An 18,732-nucleotide genomic window follows, 5' to 3' on the forward strand; every position below is an offset into this window, starting at 1 on the left:
CAATTTTTTCGTGCTTGACTTTTGGCTCCAATGACTCGGTTCGCCTGCTTTTTCATTTAACCTAGCCGAAATGCAATGCTAGGTAAGAAATATGTTACTTTTTTCATTTTACCAGGGTGTTTAATAGATATCGTGCACAAGTAATACACACTTAAAAAAGGGAACTAAAACTGAAACTGAAACTAACTAAAACTAACCTAAAACTAAGCACTTTTTAAATGACTAAAATTAATAAAAACTAACAGAACCACCCTGGAAACTAATTAAAACAAACTAAATTTAAAAAACAAAACTCAAAACGTAATAAAAAATAACTAAAATGAAAATTCCAGAACTATATTAACCCTATTAAACAGCTAACCTGTTTTCTGTATTTGGTCGTATGATGTTCGCAAGCTGGAACCCAGCGAGAGCAGATTGAATGAAAACGTTGCGTTATACATGTGAATTCATATTTCACATATTCGTCCAACTACTTTCTTTTTTAGCTGACATAGTTAGTTATAAGTAGGGCTGGGTTTAAAAAAATCTAATAATGAATAACGAATCGATTTTCCTTTTCGAACGTGATATCAATTCATAAAACCATGAATCGATTTAAAGGCCAAATGTTTTTGTATCTTACTGTTTTCTTGAAATTTTCTCTTCAAAGCATTTTCTTACATTTATGGAAAGACCTGACTTATTGCACTTTGACAATTAAGAATGTTTTTAATTTATATTTACAATTATTGAATACTTTCATTAATAAATAAATCATTTAAACAGGTACTGCCTCCACAAATTTTAATTTGGTATTTAATGTTTGTGGAGTTTTTAATTTATTTATCATGTGCTTGATATTTTAAAATAATTGTTGTTCCTTAATTAATCAATATTGGATTGAACTGAAGTGAATCGAATCGGGGGGCTAAAAACATGGAAATCGAATCTAACTGAACTCTTGTGAATCGAAATCGAATCAATTGAGGAAATTAAAATTGATACCCGGCCCTAGTATGAAGGGATTATAATAATCACACGACGTACCATCACAGCACTCACAAGTCCACTACTGAGCGCACCAAATGCAGCCAATGATGGCCAAGTGGGACGCATCATCATGAATCATATGAGTCAGGTGTGTCTTGACCTTTGCCGAACCCAAGACTGATTAAATCAAACCCAGTTTTAAGAATCACTGCTGTTGACTGAGTATACAAGGACCACAAAATACATATCTATTTTTGGAGGGATTTAATGAACGATGGGCGGGAGGTTGCTATGCCATCACAGTGAGGTAAGATGAAATGACACACTCCCAACACCAGATATGATTGGACATAATTGTATTTTAATGTCCAGGAGGCCCATAACCACTTTGTATTTGGTTTTTCCATGGTCGACATCTGGTGTGAAGAATGCCAACATGTGTTTCCACTACACTTGTATTTATACCTCTATACATAGTGGTCAACACAGCAGTCGGCACGAGTTTATTGTCGCCGTTACACGTTTGCTGTTAAGTGACATCATGTCAAAACACGTCGGCTTCTTTGCCTCCGCCGCTTGCGTTTGTTTTCCCTTGTCGCTCTCAATTTACAGGGAGGAACATGTTTGTCAAATGCCACAGTGTTCAGCAGAGTTCAGAGGGTGATGTTGTGAGTGGTCGTTATGCGCCACAAGCCGAATGGAGCGCCATGCTTAATTTTGCTTGTGGGTTTGGAGTCATAGAGTGGCTTCAGTTGTGGCAGTGGATGAGGTAAGACGATACTGTACAAGGATATTTCTGTTCTGCTGTTCTTTTCGAGTAAGGCCACATAGGAAGCGCCAAACACTAAAATGTGTGATGAGCCGACCGAGATGACACACAATCCCCGTTGTTACACACACCTGCCTCCAAACGTTTTGGGATAATCCTGTAGATGGAAAACATTAAATTTGAAATCAACAAGTGATCCGATTCAGCCTCTGTTCTCTTTACACATGGAGGGCCCAATGGAGGACCAAAACTGCCCAAATTAAAAATAAATAAATGACTAAATAAATCAATAAAAGTTCAAATAAAAATGGATATAAAAAATAGAATTCAAAAATTAAATACTAATATATATATTCCTAAATAAAAAAAAGTAAATACAAAAATAAAGATGAGATTCAAAAAATAAAAATAAATGTAAAAATAAATGTCGTAATAAATACAAAAATAAATATATAACCAATAAATGCTCTCACATTTATTTATTTCATGCTGCAGACGCTCTGTTTAATTCTATTTATATATTTATTTTTGTATTTATTTCGACATTTATTTTTATATATATTGTAATTTTTTAATCTTGTTTTCTATTTTGGTATTTATTTTTACTTTTATTTTTTTATATCGTGATATATATATATATATATATTATTGTTTTTAATTCAATTTATTTTTATTTTTTGTATTTCACTTTTATTCATTAATTTATTTTAAATTTTGGCAGTTTTGGTCCTTCATTCTCTAGGGTCCATTTTGTGAAGTGGAAGTTTTTTTTTTACTGGCCACATCCAGCCTCCAGACTTAAACCCTATGAAGTATGCATTTTTTTTCTGCTAGACAAAACAATCAGACTGATCTATTTTCTCATATTCCTATTTTGATGTCAAACCCAAATGTTTTCAGTTTCCTGCACATATAAAGGAATTAAATAAAAATTAAGCATTTGTGTTAAAAACCCGACCAATATTACCACTTGGAGGCAAATATATATAAGCAGCGCAAGAATAAAGCAGCGAGCATCAGCTGCATATGGAATTGATTCTTTGACTAGCTGACCACAACTAGACAGCCCTCCACAGTCCAAGATAAACTATTCTCGCCTCCTTTGGACTGAGGGTTTCTGTGCATTTGATTTTTGAAGACTTTTTCTGTTCTTGTATCTTGGAACTGCAGCGCCTGAATCTTTCAGTATATATTTTGGTTCTTCTTTTACATGTAAATTTTAGATTCAAGCTACTTGATGTTTAAGTGGCGTCTCATTGCTAATTGCTAGCATAGCAAGGCCAATTCATCAGGGCATAGTAACGGTAATCATCCAGTTTTTTTGAGGTTCTGAAAGACGCCATTTGCACCAACTTTAGATTGTGTTGAAGCTTGGCGTATACCTTGGAAAAGCTTATCTGGGTGAATCTATAAATCGCATCGTTCGCTTATAAAGTTTAAAATGATCTGATGACTTCATCCTAGATTAAATAGGTAGCCCCGCACATCCATTCTCTGTAGTTCTTATCCTCACTACGGTCACAGGCTTACTGGCAGCTGAGAGGCGGGGTACACCTTGAACTGGTTGCCAGTTTTTCACAGTACTTTATTAATCCCATGAGGGAAATTAAGAAAGGAGTACATACATTTGTTTAACAAAGCAAAAAACCTCTCATTAGTATTTATGTACAGCTAGACGCTCAACAGAGCGCCACAGGGGACGTTGATGGCAAGTTCAGAAAGTCAAAGTTGCACCCCTGCTGCTTCTCAGTTCTTTCAAAGCATTTGTCAGCCCTCCAAGAGAGGCTGAGCGTCATGAAAATGATGTGGTGGTGTAGGTTAGACTACTTGGACATGTCAGAGGATTGACGTTTTAAAAATGCAGGTATTTATAATGTGTGAGATACTGTTGATTATTTGACAAACATATGGTCTCAAAGAAATAACTTGAAAAAGGCCTGATGCCAGTTACAGCTTGAACTGAACTGATCTTTCTGTGTTTATATTGTATATATATTTTAAAAAAAAAAGTACAATAAAAGTTTCATGCCCTTCTTAATATAAAAAGGGAAATTAATATATTAATATTAATATAAATATGGCCGCATCTTTTAGTCATTGATGCAGTAATTTCACAATTCGTAAAATTGAGTTAAAATTAAAAAAAATGTACTGTACTGTAAAAAAAACAAAAAACGAGTGTGATATGGATTTGTATTGAGGTTAATTTTCTGCCCCTAGATGGCGTAATTGCATTTGTAAGATGTAGGTGACAGCTCAGTGCATTTTTTAAAATCTCATATTAAGAGCTATCTAATCTTAAACATCAAGTACCTTGTGAAATTCTGCACATTTTTAAAATTGTAACATACAATTTGACCCCAGTCTCCACAAATATACGCATTATTGTTAAATTTATTACTGCTAAATTTTGATGTAGATGTGTCTGCTGCGTTGTGACTTGATTTCACTCAGTTCCAAGTAAGGGGCAGTCATTTATCGTACGTTAAAAACATTTGTGGCATTAAAGGAATGTTAAATTAACTCAAAATTCATACACACGCTGCTTTTTGGTTTCTTTTCATTTCTTTTTTTCATAGCAGACATTTGGCTACCGTATCTATTCTGAGTCAGCCTGCTTCTTGCCAGATTGTGATCAACATAATCTTCCCTCCCTTCATAAATTCCCAGCCCTCTCCTTCTTTTGGCTTGCCGGGATGTCCTCCCGACTTGTTGTAATGCATTAAGTCAGATGTAAATCACAAGTTTAAATGAGCTTTAAAGAGCTCCTTGTAGAGAGTTGTGAGGTGTCAAAAAGAAAATAAGTTGGTAAATGTGTCCACTGATAACAAAGTTTGTTATTCTTTTTGGTGAAAAAAGACGTAAAGTGCGGTAATAAAATGGCCCGCTCGCTTTCCAGACAACTGGGTTCATGACCCAAGCTGTTCTTGTTTGTATTCTAAATGTGTAGCTCTATAATCACCATAGCCACGTGCAATAAAAGTTGTCAAAGTGGTGTTCTTAAACGGCATCGGCGTTTCAACATTTGATACAAGCCATATGCGACGAACACAATGTGCGTCTTCACACCATGTGTGAGCGTTCTTGATTCGCATGCAGAGCACGTCTCTCGCTTTTGTGCTGACAGCCCATTGTCATTACACAATCTGGGTTCAATTCCGTATCTGTTATTTAGTTTACCTGCCACCGGAGAGCCCAGGGGAAACGATACGAATACCAACTGTACTACTGGGTATGTTGGCAAAAAGCAAACCAACTGAGACGTCAACGTGTGATTGTCTGTCAATTTCATGTCTTCTGTCTTCATCGAAACCATATACATGCACAGGTGGGCACTGGATTACATGTATCTGCTTCAACTCACACGGTGGGGTTATATGTAATCCTGATACGAGGCTCTGTCAGTACCTTCGCCTCAGGTTGACCCGTTCCAATGATTCCTCCACCGCTGCAACCTCTCAAGTTGGGCCAATTATTCTATTAGGCACACAAACGTCTGCAAACCTCACCACTGTCTTTTCCTGATGTCTTTGCTCGTTTCCATCTCCACACCAATCAGAAGACCTTGAGGAAACCATTATCTAGGAGGAAAACCATTAGGTGTTGAATAGGTTGTGAAAACAACTAGGATGACATGCTAATGGCAGTGGCAAAGTGGCACAAACCAGAGGCTCCTTTGCTCTCATAAGTGCTTTTTTTTTACATTCTCCTCCTGTAGTCCTCTGATGAACGTAATAATGGAGAAGGTCAGTTAAAAGAGCATGTCATCACGAATGAGAGACTTTTGTTTTTCGGTTGCTAAAATATTAGCATACTTTTTGGATGATGAGAATAACAGGGAGGAATGGTCATAAGGTTGCAACCTTGACATATGTGGCAACGGAACAACTTACCCATAACCCTGAGCAGGATCAGCAGTAGAAAATTGGATGAATGGACCTGTGTGATTTGGACCGTCCTACCAATAATCCATCCTGCAGTAGACCACTTATGTAGCTAAATCCCTGCTAACCTGGAGTCTAGTTTTATTGCAGTTGCTATTATGGGTTGGCACCAACGGATAATAATTTTTTTGTGTAAAGCAAAAAGATGATTAGGGACGGGAAGGGAACAAAATTCGGCGACGATCGATTTGTCATTTCTCAATTGGGGAAGTTACAAGTTAGAAGATTACTATTCATTGACAGGGGGGGGGGGGGGGCAAGGGGTGTGTGACAGCCTGGTGGGCCGCCAGGCCTATACAGCACTGGGGGTAACCTTGCAGACAGAAGACAGAACAACTGATATAGTAACTATGAAATCGAGGGCCACTTGATGAATCTAAAAAATTTAGTTTTTACAGATACACAAAAAAAATCTTCAAGAATGCTGATAATAATTGAAAATATGTTTTCCGCGAAGAATGCAGAGAAACGGGGAAAATATCCTGGAGAAAGCTGGCAAAATCTGCGGATATGCAGGGGTCGAGTGTAAATTTTTTCACGTTGTAATTTTACCAATCACACGCTAGATGGCAGACATGGATTAGATGCGCTTTCAGTAATTCTTATACTGGAGGACAAACATATTACCTCATTTATATTAATTTTTGAGTTAGTAAATTTTTGGAAAAAAAATGCACAAAATGAGTTTTGTTTTTTTCTTCAAGGTTATGTGCCGTCTTTGAATGTCAATTTGTATGCAAGTTAACCATATAACAATTGGGTGGGGGGGGGGGGGTTATTTTGTTTGCTTCAAAGCCTTTGTTGTTGGTTTAGGATAGTGGATCATTTATACTATACATTGAAGAATGTGTTCTATAAAAATAAATATACTGTATTAAAAACTAATTTGCTCCCAAAAACGTATAAATATGTTCTATTTTAATTATTACCATGCTCCCAAATACATATTTATATGTTTTTTTTTTAAAGTTTTTTTTAATGCAAGAACATACAGAAGGCTTTAATGCAGCCTCTAAACTGAAGAGAATGCTTGAAGCAATGGTAGTTATTACAAAAACGGCCAGCAGGTGGCAGCAGATTATAAGAGATCAACCAGGGCCATGTTGCAAAAAGCTCTTTTACCCACTGTTTTAAACAGATGTGTGAATAATGATGAAACTTAGCTATATTCTAATGTTAATTGCTGGAAACAGATGTAAAGATACGTTTTTCCACATTTGAAGAAGAGACTCTGATTCTTCTTTTGGTAGGTTCCATGTTTTTATAGCAATGGAACACAATATTCTGTGGGACTTGCAAAATCTGTCAAAATCCTGTAAAACAGCTGGGAGCGAAGGGGGTTGCTTCAGTGAAAATGGCTGGGAGTAAATGAGTTAAGAGCATGTATTTCGCACATGCTCGTATTTTGTACATATCTAAAATCACATTTTTACATCTAGTTTGGAAGTGCGTGGTCCTATGTGGTCCCCCAGTAGTTCTGATGAAAAAGTGCGGCCCCCTGCAGCATTTAATGTGCCCATCCCTGTCATAATTACTAGCTGCCATAAATTATATAAGATTATAGCTCACTGGAGCCATCTTAGTGGTCGAGGTTATGAAAGGAAGCGCACCAGACACAAGTAGTCTTTTCACTGTTTTTTTTTCTTTTTCACTGATAAGTAAACCACGTTGAAATAATTAAAAGTGTATATCGTGTGTTTAGGCTTGTTGTGGCTGAACTGATTGAGCTTGATGGATAATAGCAATTATTGGTAAGCATTGTCTTTTGTGACAAGCTCTGCCTTGTGTCCACTGTTCAAATGTCTCCTCTGTTTCAGCTCAATTTTCGAGGCCAAAATAGCACTCGTTTTCATGATGGCTAAAATGTTCTTCCACTTATCCAGGAATCTGGGACTCCCATCTCTGCTGTTCTGAAAACTGAACACTTTGCTCACTTCTAGAAGTCTTTCTTCTTCGTGCAAAGACCACATGTGTCAAGCCAACCATTTATCTAGAACAGTGGTTCTCTAAACTTTTTACACTAAGTGCCACCTTAAAAAATACATACATCATAATGACCCACAATAAAATACGATAGCATGGTATTCATCAAATTTTTATTTCATTTCTACACTTTTCATTTTATTTAGTGATTCTTTCATTCATTTAAATTCGTCAGCGCAAATGTTTTACTTGTAGTATACGCCAGTGTCCAATGGATGGACCGCCAATTGTCATTTCATGTGAAATGTGAAAAATAATTTATTGCTTTGAATTCATTTAGACAGAATGTTTATTGATAAAGGCTACTTTTGTCATTATCCCATTGAGGGCGTGCGTTTAGTCCGCAGAGGCGGTGCGGGGGTGGGGACGCACGCAATGACGTCAAACCGTGCCAACAGCTCGTTTTCTCAGGTTGGGAGGGGCTGGTGCTTGGAGAGCAGAATAACCTAGAATTTCTCATACAAGGGCGAATGGAGGAAAACACAACTTTGGTCATGTTTTTGGTGAGGAATTAGCATTTTAACATGGCTAAGAGCTCCAAAAAGTTGATTTTTAATGTTGCAGTCCCTTTAAAACTGTCTGTTAACACTCAATGCCAAGACTGCTTAATCAAATAAGATAATTAAGTAATAAGTATTGTAAAATAAGCACAATGATCTTTTCGGACAATTTCATTTTAAGTAAAAATAACGTACCAAAGCAAAATAAGCAAATTTAGGTTCAATTTAAGAAATTATGTCTTACTTAAGATTTCAGTTTGTGCAGTGTAGCAGGAAAAAAATTGAATTGAATGTATGCCAGTCCAACTCAAAATCTTCGATGAGATTTTTCCCACCCCTACTGCCATAATTTGCTCAAACCTGTGGAAGCATATTTATATTCACACTCCATTTGCAAAGACAGCAAAATGGACACGACTGTGTTGATGAATGATCACAAAGGGACTAAATTCACCCGCTTTGAAGTACTGAATGACCTTTATTTTTTTTTTTTTTGAGTTTCTCTGCTATGGCTAGAAGCAAAACTAGCATCCATCCATTGCTATTGCTAATGGTTAGTAGCCTGGAAAAGGCACAGATTAGTTATAACCCAGATGATAATGTCATCCCATGTAAGACTTTACTAGTATTTAGGAAAGGCTCCCCAATATTTTTCCAACCTGCAACAGTTTTGCATTTTGCACTTTGCTCCTCGGTCACCTTGCCCGAGCACAGGATCCAGCTAGCTATCTACTGGGAAACAATTCCAACTTCAACAACCTGTACTGCATACCTCACCGTATTATCTCTACTCCTACTATCATTTCATATTTTTTCAATCACAACACTGCCAAATTTCTCCTACTCCTGATTTCCGTGCAGTGTCTGGCCTGAAATGACTAATGACAAAAAATGATAGTCCTGGTAAAGTTCCATTTTGGACAACAAGTGGATGGAAAATCGCAAATCAGCGTGCGCTTGGGCGGGCCACACTTGATATGTAACACAGAACTCGGGAGGCTCGTGCAGATGCGGTACTTTGGGACCGTCCAAGCAGCAGCCTCAAAGGTAAACGCATGTGCATACATGAGAAGAGCAACACCTATTTCCAAAACAACCGGATTCACACCAGAAATTTTAACAACATAATTTTTTTTTCAGTCAAAGCTCCAAATTTCAAAGAGTGAAGCTATTGTACATTTGGTGCATAGGCTCTATCTTTTATCTTTTTATTGCCCCCATGTTGTTGCGAAAAAGTCTCATTGTGCGTTTTCTTTTCTTTTTCTTTCTATTCTCTAAACGGTGTATGTTGAAGATTTGCTTTGCCAAGACCCGTTGCAGTCCTACAAGTCCAGATTTCTTCGAGCTGACAAGCATGATGTATATTGTTTCCTGTGATACATATAAAAGAACAGACAGCATGCTGTTGATAACTGACAGCAAAGCAGCAACTGACAAATGGAGAAATTGAGGAATGGACGACTGCCTACGCACACATGTAGCTCTGCACTTTTTCGTTGTCGTTACACCCGTTGCATTGAACTTTCAACCATCTTGTGGATGTTTTCCAAATCAAAGACAAAACCTTTTGCCATCCATAAAATTGAACGCTTATCCTGTTCATATGGGAAGCTAGAGCCTATCCAAGCTCCATCTTTAAAATGGAACTAAACCCTTTGCGTTTGAACGGAATAATTCATCAGCGTAAGCGGACTACCATGCTGGGTGAAATATTAATCAGCTGCAGACCAGAAGTGTCGTTGAACCTACAATAGTCAGTTGCCTGCTAATACAGCACCCCGTTGAACTGAGATTACAGAGCGCAAGATTTAATCGTGCAATTAAATGCGAGGATCTGTAGCAAAGAGTAAAAGCTTTGTAAGTCAATTTCTTGATGTGAAAGAGATTCACAAAAAGGATCCAGATTAGCTCACAACTTGGTAAGTAGTTTACTGTGTCATGGTTTCTAACTTTCTATCATCTACTAGCAACTAAAATGAAATTGTGAAAAAAAAAACCTTTCTTATAGGCCTACTATAACTAATATTCACATGACGTCATTTGCCCCACATTGTGTACCATTCACGGGTTCATGGAATATCGAATGGGAACGGACAAAGAAGTGTCCGGAATTGCAAAGATAAATCAAAAGGATTTCCGACCGACAAAGTCTACCAAAATGTGTTCTGACCATTTTGATTAAGGTAATGTCATTGTAAGATGGTAAAAATGCTTTTACCATAATGCAATCGTGATATATGTGAGCCGCTAGCCGTGGCTAGCTATGGCTAAAAATAGATCTGGTGGACAATATGTTTGGTTTTGAAATCTCTAAATACCCTCCTTAAGGTCTCTTATTCTCCTTTCCCTGCAGCCCACAAGCTGAAATTGTTGTTAAAGTGTACGAAAATAAGTGATGAATCAACAATGTTGTTGTTTTTGTTGTAACATGCTAGCGCTAGTAGCTAGCGTGATTGGGGAACTAGCTAACTTGGTTTAAAAAAAAACCCCAGAGATTCTTCACCACAAATTCACAAATGACAAATGCCCATAGCAACCAATAAAAGCCGAATGTCCGTGTTTTGGGAGCCGTCCTACCTCAGAGCATACGTTGCCATGTAGTCCGGTCCGGGCAGTAACATCGGCAAATGTTTGTAATCCAAGTGTTGAGCTAAATCTTCCACATAAGTCTTGCTTACACAAGTAACGTTAGGGGAATCTGGGGGTGACATTCATCAATAACAAAAGAACATTCGGTGTAAACACAATAGAAACACAGCTGAGTCCTCTGGAAAGTTGAGCCACCATGAAGGGCGGACTCGCGATCCCGTGAGGTCAGTGAATACTATCCATACATGAGACAAAAACATTAAATCCCTTTACAAATGAGTAAAATGTAAATTGGCTTTGAAGAAATGTAGACAGAACCAGTCCTAGGGTTATTATATTCAATAGTGGATGTAAGCATGTGGAGCAGTGGCAGCCTCGTCCAAAGAGGCTCAGAGGGACAGCTTGGACAGGGCCAAATCAAGTTCGGGCCTCGGGGCTATGGACTAGTTTAATCAAAGCGTACCGCAGAGACCCCTTTTGTTGCCATGCCAAGAACAGAGGCGATGATTGAGGTGGGGGTCGCCCTCTTGATAAAGCAATATTGATCTTGGCAATGCTCTCGTTAGAGGATTTCATGTCTTGCTCATGCTGCTTTCTTTGATAGATTTCTTGGTTATGAAACCGGGGTGCATTTCTTCTGATTAGGGCTATTCTTGGTAGAATAGATTCTCCTCTTTTTAACCTCTTTAATAATTTCTATAAAGAGTTGGGATTCTTTCCAGTCTCCCTTTTTGCTCCCTGAATACTCAAGTAGCAAGGTCTGTGTTTCTGATAGTATCTGTCTGGCAACCAAACCTCCCCACTGAGTAAGTGTTTGGGTTGGTTTGCCGTCTGCTTAACACGTGGCCACACTTGCCTCTTTAGCCTTTCTGTGTTTTCTCCATGCATTTCAGTATTATTTATACTCAGTTTGAGACTGGCTTACTAAATTCACTTGACACAGTAATTCACATTCTTCTCAGCATTCACTAATATCGAGTGCAGATGATTTATAGTCAATTATCACATAGTGTTTCATTAGACTAAGAATGTTAGTGAGGGCAACAAGACCCTTAAGCAATGAAAACCATACTTCCAGTAGATAGGCACCAGATGGAAGCCTACCAACGTGTAGTAAGCGAAGGGACAGCACAGGGAAAAATGTTAGAATGATGGAGGTTTGGTTTTTTGCTCAAGGGCACCTCAACAGTTGTCAGGAAGCAGACTAGCATCTTTCCATAAATCAAAGCATGAATTTATTTTTGCCTATAGAGTGTAGGGTGACCAGACCTGTCGGTTTAACAGGGGTCTCATTTTGAGGCTTGTGTCCCGAGTCCTGGCAGATTTCAATAGCAGTCCCGTCCTGGTGTCCTGTTCTTTGTTAGTCCAGTCAGTAAGCCAAACATGTGAATGTCAATCACACAGTTGCCATAGCGATTCATACGACTAATCGAACTACTGTACATCAAATTGCTAACAGGCGTGTTTTTGTCATACCGTAACTAGAACTACTTCCTGCTTCCGTGTCTAAGAATCATGGAAAATTTAAACCTACGTGTCTAATGCTGCGGTCGCCGGTCAGACCTAAAGCAAATTGAACTTTTCTGGCCGCATAATTTCCAGTTTTACAATGTGGGACTGGCGCAAGGTAAACGGTACAACCAGCTTTCAATAGCTACCGGGACCGAACAAAAACGGTTGGATAATGGTGAGTACATTGTCTTGTTTAGCGCTATTGAACTGTCAACCAAGATAGCATTTAGCATTAGCTAAAACAATAACACAACCACCAGATTGTCTAGTGATTAAAAGTGTTATAAATAGTTCCTGGTGAGAATTTATTGCATAATTGATTGTCCGGATCTTAATTAGGAACATCTGGTCATCCTACCACAGTGGATGACAACCAAAGTCCTTACAGATTATCTACTGCTGAACCAACAACAAAAACATTGCAATAGAGGGCAGAATCATAGAAACGTACCCTGAAATGCAAACAACCTTGTATGTTCTGTGACATAAAAAGCTTTCGTAAGACAATCCCTGAAATAAGATACAGCCATGCAATTTTGATTTAGCAGCGTTTGGCTAAAATTGCATCATGGGCAAGGTTTGAAGTATCCTAGTCAGATTTTCTCAGCATCTCAAACTCCACACAGAACCTAACCTAAGTTTAACTGGGCACTGGCAGGCAGTGACACAAATTTAAGAATGGAATGGTTATTCCTAGTCTGTCTCCGCTGTGGCCTGAATTGGCCTTGGAGGGATTTGGGTTAAAGGGACAGTTTATTTGGCATGTTTTTTTTTGTGTGTGGATGTCCGCCCCACGTCCAACATCATTGATGTGGTCCTGGTCAGGCATGGCAGTGGCAATTATCATGGGCCACGCTGCTTGTCCAGTTTTGGAGAGCACTCTCCAATTTCCTGGCTTGTTCAGAGAAACTTTCTCATTATGTTTTTATCTGTTATTTTCTGCAAAAAAGAGTTGGTCCACCGTTTACTGTGTTCAATTAATAAATTTGGTATTTTACTAGTCAAAAGGCACGCTTGTCTTGATTGGCTTCACTTTCCAATGTTGAACAGATCAGACCAAAGTCCATTTTCAACTTAGGGTGACCACATTTTCAAAATGAAAATGCAGGACACTACTATTTCGCTGAAAATCAAATATACAGTAAATTCTCACTCGGAACTATTTAAAAAAATAATAATAATAATAAAGAAAATAAATGTAATCGCTAGTCCAGTGGTTCTCAACCGCGGTCCTCCAGTACCCTTATCCAGCCTGTGTTCCAAGTCTCTCTCAACCAACACAGGTCTTTCAAACAATCAGCTCGTCAGCAAGCTCTACATGAAGCCTGATAACGATCCTCAGCTTTGTTGGCTGTGGGAGACATGGGAAACAGGCTGGATAGGGGTACTCGAGGACTGGGGTTGAGAAACACTGCGCTAGTCAATCAGGTTGTGTTATTACTTAAGCTAATGATAAATGTTGTCTTTGTTGACAGTCAAACAGCTGTAAATAATCAATTCACTCTCCATTATCCAACTTTTTTGTTGTTGCTGCTTTTATTGCTATAGGCTATTAAAACTTCCCATTAATTTTAGACAAGGTGAGAAGTAGATCTAGTATGAAGAATACACGCCTGCTAGTAATTTTTCCGCTAAATTCCATTTTAATTGGACCTTCAGCTGGGGAGACTGCCACACGACCACCCGAGCTATGCCCATCCTCCTGTTTGCTTATCTCCTCCTAGAGGAGACCAAAAACATAATTTTGGTCTCAAAGTTAGGAAGATTCCAGTTGACACGAGCGATATACTAACACATAGCAGGAGCTGCGTGACTCAGGGAGTAAATGGTAAATGGACTGCTTTCTCCCAAGCGCAAGGTGGTGAGTTTGTTCCTCAACTCTTGAGTGACTTTTATTGCCCCCCCATCCCCCCAATTCTTTATTTTACTCTCTTCCTAGTGTAAATATTAATCTAAAACTGAGTCTATATGGTCCCACTCAAATTTACTCTACAGAATTTACTGTGTATTACCACTGTGTGATCAACATGCACATGGTTCTAACAATTTATTGCCGACTGGATTAAAAAAAAAAAAAGAAATAAAATGAGGACGTTTGGGACATGCGTAAAAGTGGGACAAAACAACGGGGCTTGTGAATCCGCTGAGACTTGGGACACAAGGCTCAAGTCGGGCGGGACTGTCCCGTTCAAACCCGGCATGTCTGGTCACCCTAACTTGACCTCAATGTCCCCAATCCATGAGTTCAATAACCACAGCCTCTCCTTTACCCATTTGCAACCGACATCCAACAACATCCAGCACTGTCGCGGGTGAGTGAGATTTCTGTATTCCAGTTGAGGTTTAACTGAAATGAGAGAATGTCAAAAAAAAGAGTAGGAAAAAAAACTTGAGTTATAATAACATCTTCGCTAAGCGAGTACTCGCTGCATGGCTTTTCAGCCTGTTGGATGTGGTTTTATGATTTAGAGTTGGCCCGTTCCTAACAGTTTGAAACCCTAGAACCTACAGATGCTTTTGTAATGCTACTGAGGTTGCATTGGGAAATAAAGAAAGCAGTGGGATAGGATAAGCATTTGTTGTGCTCAGGTTTTGGTAGTTTTCTCTTCATATCTCAGTGATGCAATGTCTGTAACATCAATTGCCAAAAATGAGTTTGGAGTATTACTTGGAAGCGAGCGGATTCCTGTGCTCGGAGATGCTTCTCCAGCCAAGTGATGAGAAGAAAGCACATCCTGAATGGATTAAAAAAATGTGTCCCAGGATGCCATCCAATCAGATTTATCTAGGGAGCGCTCCTCCGAGACTGGACTTTCTGTCCAACATGTTAACAGAGCAATAATCGGGCGCATTTGAAAAATATGCACCAGGAGATTGTATTTTCCCTATCATTCATCAGACTTTATAAACCAGAAAATCTGTACATCTGCTGTCAAATGGATGCCAATGTTATGTATGAAAAAAACATATTCGTAATAATAAAAGATGAGTGTGTTTTTTTTTTTTTTTTTACCCCTCCCTGTCAAAATTGTACCTCATGTTCCATTTTATGTTTATTTCATCATGTATAAGACTTTTTGCAATAATCAGAGTAGGTATCACACCTTAAGTCAAGTCATCTTTATTTATATAGCGCAGCGGGGATATACCGATTATCGGCGCCGATCGGCATAATAGTAGTAATAGATCCATAAAAAAAAAAAAGTGTTAACTTAATTTTATTTTTTTTAAATTAATTTTCTGAGATGCTGCTGACCCGGCACCTTCTGTTTTTGTTTGAAATTAAAACTAAGATAAGTACAAATGTAATATTTCATATATTTTGAAATTTTGGAAAACTTTATTTAATGTAGAAAACAATAACGTTTTTATTTGTATTTTGAAAACATGCTACTGCCCCTGGGAAATTCTTTTTTGTTCGATTTTTAAAACAAAGATGTCTATTGACTAAGATTTAAAAAAAATAAAAACTCCAATATTTTACGAACCGTAAAAGTTGCTCAATAAACATATGCTTTAAAATAAAAATAAAAAAATTCCAAATTTTGATACCAATATTTTCCCTTTTAGTGAAAATGAATATCGGCTCCAAATATCGGTTATCGGCGACCTTGACTACTAATAATCGCTATCAGTATCGGCCCTGAAAAAAACATACCGGTCTATCTACTATCACTATCTAGCTTGATTGCTAAGCACTTATAATCGAGTCTAAACCATTTAATTTGAGCCTTAACTTCATATGAGTAGCGATTGACAGGTGCAAGTCAATGAATGTAGCTAGTAAAAACGAATAATTGTAATAGTTTCAGTGTCTGTCAAAGGTTTTCAAAGAAGCGAGTGTACAAGTCAAATGACTTTCAAGATCAAATTTCAAGGTAGCAGTGTGATGTCGACCCTTGTATAAGCAGTTTTCCCTTGTGGTGAAGGTAATACTCCTTGGGTGGGGGGGTCTGTGGATGCCAAACGAGAAGATAAACCAGAGGATAAATGGCACAGACAACATAAGCCTGAGCTTTACTCACGGTGGAACAAAGTTGGCCCTAATGATCAGTGTAAAGTTATATTCTGCTTAGTGGCACATGCAGTTGCTTTTGCTGTGCTTCAGTGAATTTCAGTGGTTCAATCGTATCTCTGCTTAAGGCCCCTGTAGCTTAATGTAGCCTACTACCAAACTGTTTGGAGAAGAACATGCACAAAATAATGCTAAGTAATTATAGTTTTGCTCATGGAGTATCTGCCCAGTCAAACAGCAGGTTGAACATGGGAGTGGAAACTTTTTAAAAACTTTTTTATTTTTTATTTTTCAGCTTCTGACTTTCCAGTCCATCTATAATGAGAAGGCAGGGAATAACGCATACTGGATAACAGACTTCTTGGTTTCTAAAGATTTAAGCGTAATTACAGTTAAAATAATTGACATTCCTTAAGTTTGGGTCAAGTTTTTTTGTTTTGGATGATTAAAGATGTGCACAATCTTGATTTGGTATCTTCTGGATTTATTCAAATCTTTCCCTTTTAGTGGGGAGTCCTTTTTCGCATCCTAAATTTATGAAGCAATAAGATATGAATTTGTGAGACAAATGTTTCTGTACTTGTAACAATTCCTCTGATTTCTATTTTTTTTCCCCCACACACAATGACAGCCTTAAAAAAATACTACCTAATATCACAAAGACTGGCGCTAAACTCTGGTGTACTGGTTTATGACTGACACAATGACACTGAAATCATGCTAACGTTACTCATTGTTCTGCTTTTTCATGGCATGCTAGGTTTTAATTTAAAAAAAAAAATCCCTCCATCCTATATAAAGACACATGGCACATTACAGAAATGGCTATGACTCAGAGTTTCACCCCAGGTGGCTTATTGAACCCCCCAAAGTCCCTCCCACCTTAAAAATAAAATAATATTTTAGCAGTTTAGGCACGAAACAGAATAAACAGAGCAGGCCTTAGATTCACCCGTCACATTTAGTGCGTTCATTTACTGCACCATGTGTTTGTCCTTTTTTAAGCTAATGGAAATGTTAACACTTAACACATTGGTGTCACAAATCACTTCATAGAGATTAATAATGTGCCAAAGTCTTGAAATTAACTTAGTGGTTTGTCATTCTCATTTGTGGTTGGGTGATAAAACTTGCCAGAAAACGGTGGAACAATATTCCTACCCAGGTGCAGCAGTCGAAAAATACTTAGTTAAATGAACTGTGCATTCGGCTAGCTTAAACGCTATTTAGCATATTTTCTTTGTTTGCAAAATATGACAATAATGTCCCAGACGTAAACGTGACGGAAATGGAAATAACAGTTTCATTTACAATGCAGAAATCCTAGTCCTCATTTATGTCCGAATGTGAATGGCAGTTTGAAAACATCCATTTGGTATAAACACCTGTCTTTTCTTTGCTAGCACGGGCGCTAAGTGTTGTTCTTCACATACCATGGACGTCACCAGCACTTTTCTTCATTAGCAAGGCCAACTTACTTGTCATGCTAATGTCAATATTTGCAAGTACACCCTGTAATTTAGAGGACATATATGGACACGGACTAATGAAGCAGAGACCATAGGAAATCCCTGTACAATGTTTCTGTTTCTTCTTTTCCCAAGGGACTATTCTTAGAAGTCAGACTGTTATGATTGGTGTCCTGTCTGACTTGTAAGGTTTTGTTCGCACCTGTACTCGTCATCCTGTTCCCTTGTGTCGTCATCCAATCATCTCCCCCAGCCACTTGTGTCTTGTCCAGGTGTCTCTCGCTGTCTCGTCAGTTAGCTTCTATTTAGTTCCCTGGTTTTGTTCAGTCCTTGTTGGATCGTTGTCGCTGTCACCGCTGGTGTTTTGTTGTTACTTTGATTTTTGGTCTTTTCAGATCTTTGTTGGTTTTGTTCACCCAGTACCCCTGGTCGTGTTTTTGTTAAATAAATCGTGTTCAGTTTAACATGCATCCCTGCCGTGGTTCTCCTGCCTCCCTGCATTTGGGCCCTCCACTCCGTACCGTCACACAGACTGCATTTAGGTCGAAATATAGAATGCAATCTTTTAAAAGTGTGCGAATTACAGTATGTATCCGAATCAAGAGAAATTTTGCCAGGCCATACCAATAATGCTGTCAAATAAAAAAATCGGCATTTGTTTGTTTATAAGTTCGTTTGAAAGTAATAATTCCAGTTCTAATTCATTTAACCCATCTTGTATACAAGGATCGTTTTAACAACATTGTCATCTGCATATGAAACTTGTAATAGCCTGAATAATACTTAGTTCAGCTTCAGCTGGTCCAGACTTTACCGGGCCTGACAACTTAGTACCTCTCAGACTTCACAAGATGTACTGTGCCTTAGGCCAGGAAGTTAGTCATCTTGAAATATTAAAAGCTGTGTTTCTAATGAGGGTCGTAACAAAGTCTGAGAGTATTACGGCAGAAGCAATCCACAACGTCAGAATTTTTACGAG

The 18,732-nt window shown here is 38.2% G+C and overlaps 1 protein-coding gene across 9 annotated transcripts in view; it reads left to right on the forward strand.

Annotated features, from left to right (window-relative positions):
• The window catches only part of odad2 (outer dynein arm docking complex subunit 2), a 125,928-nt gene that overhangs the window by 36,654 nt on the left and 70,542 nt on the right, over nt 1-18,732 (forward strand). The window lies entirely within an intron of this gene.

The sequence above is a fragment of the Leptonotus elevatus genome, chromosome 21, assembly GCF_054856555.1.
Source record: "Leptonotus elevatus isolate MCC_2025b chromosome 21, RoL_Lele_1.0, whole genome shotgun sequence".
Taxonomy (NCBI): domain Eukaryota; kingdom Metazoa; phylum Chordata; class Actinopteri; order Syngnathiformes; family Syngnathidae; genus Leptonotus; species Leptonotus elevatus.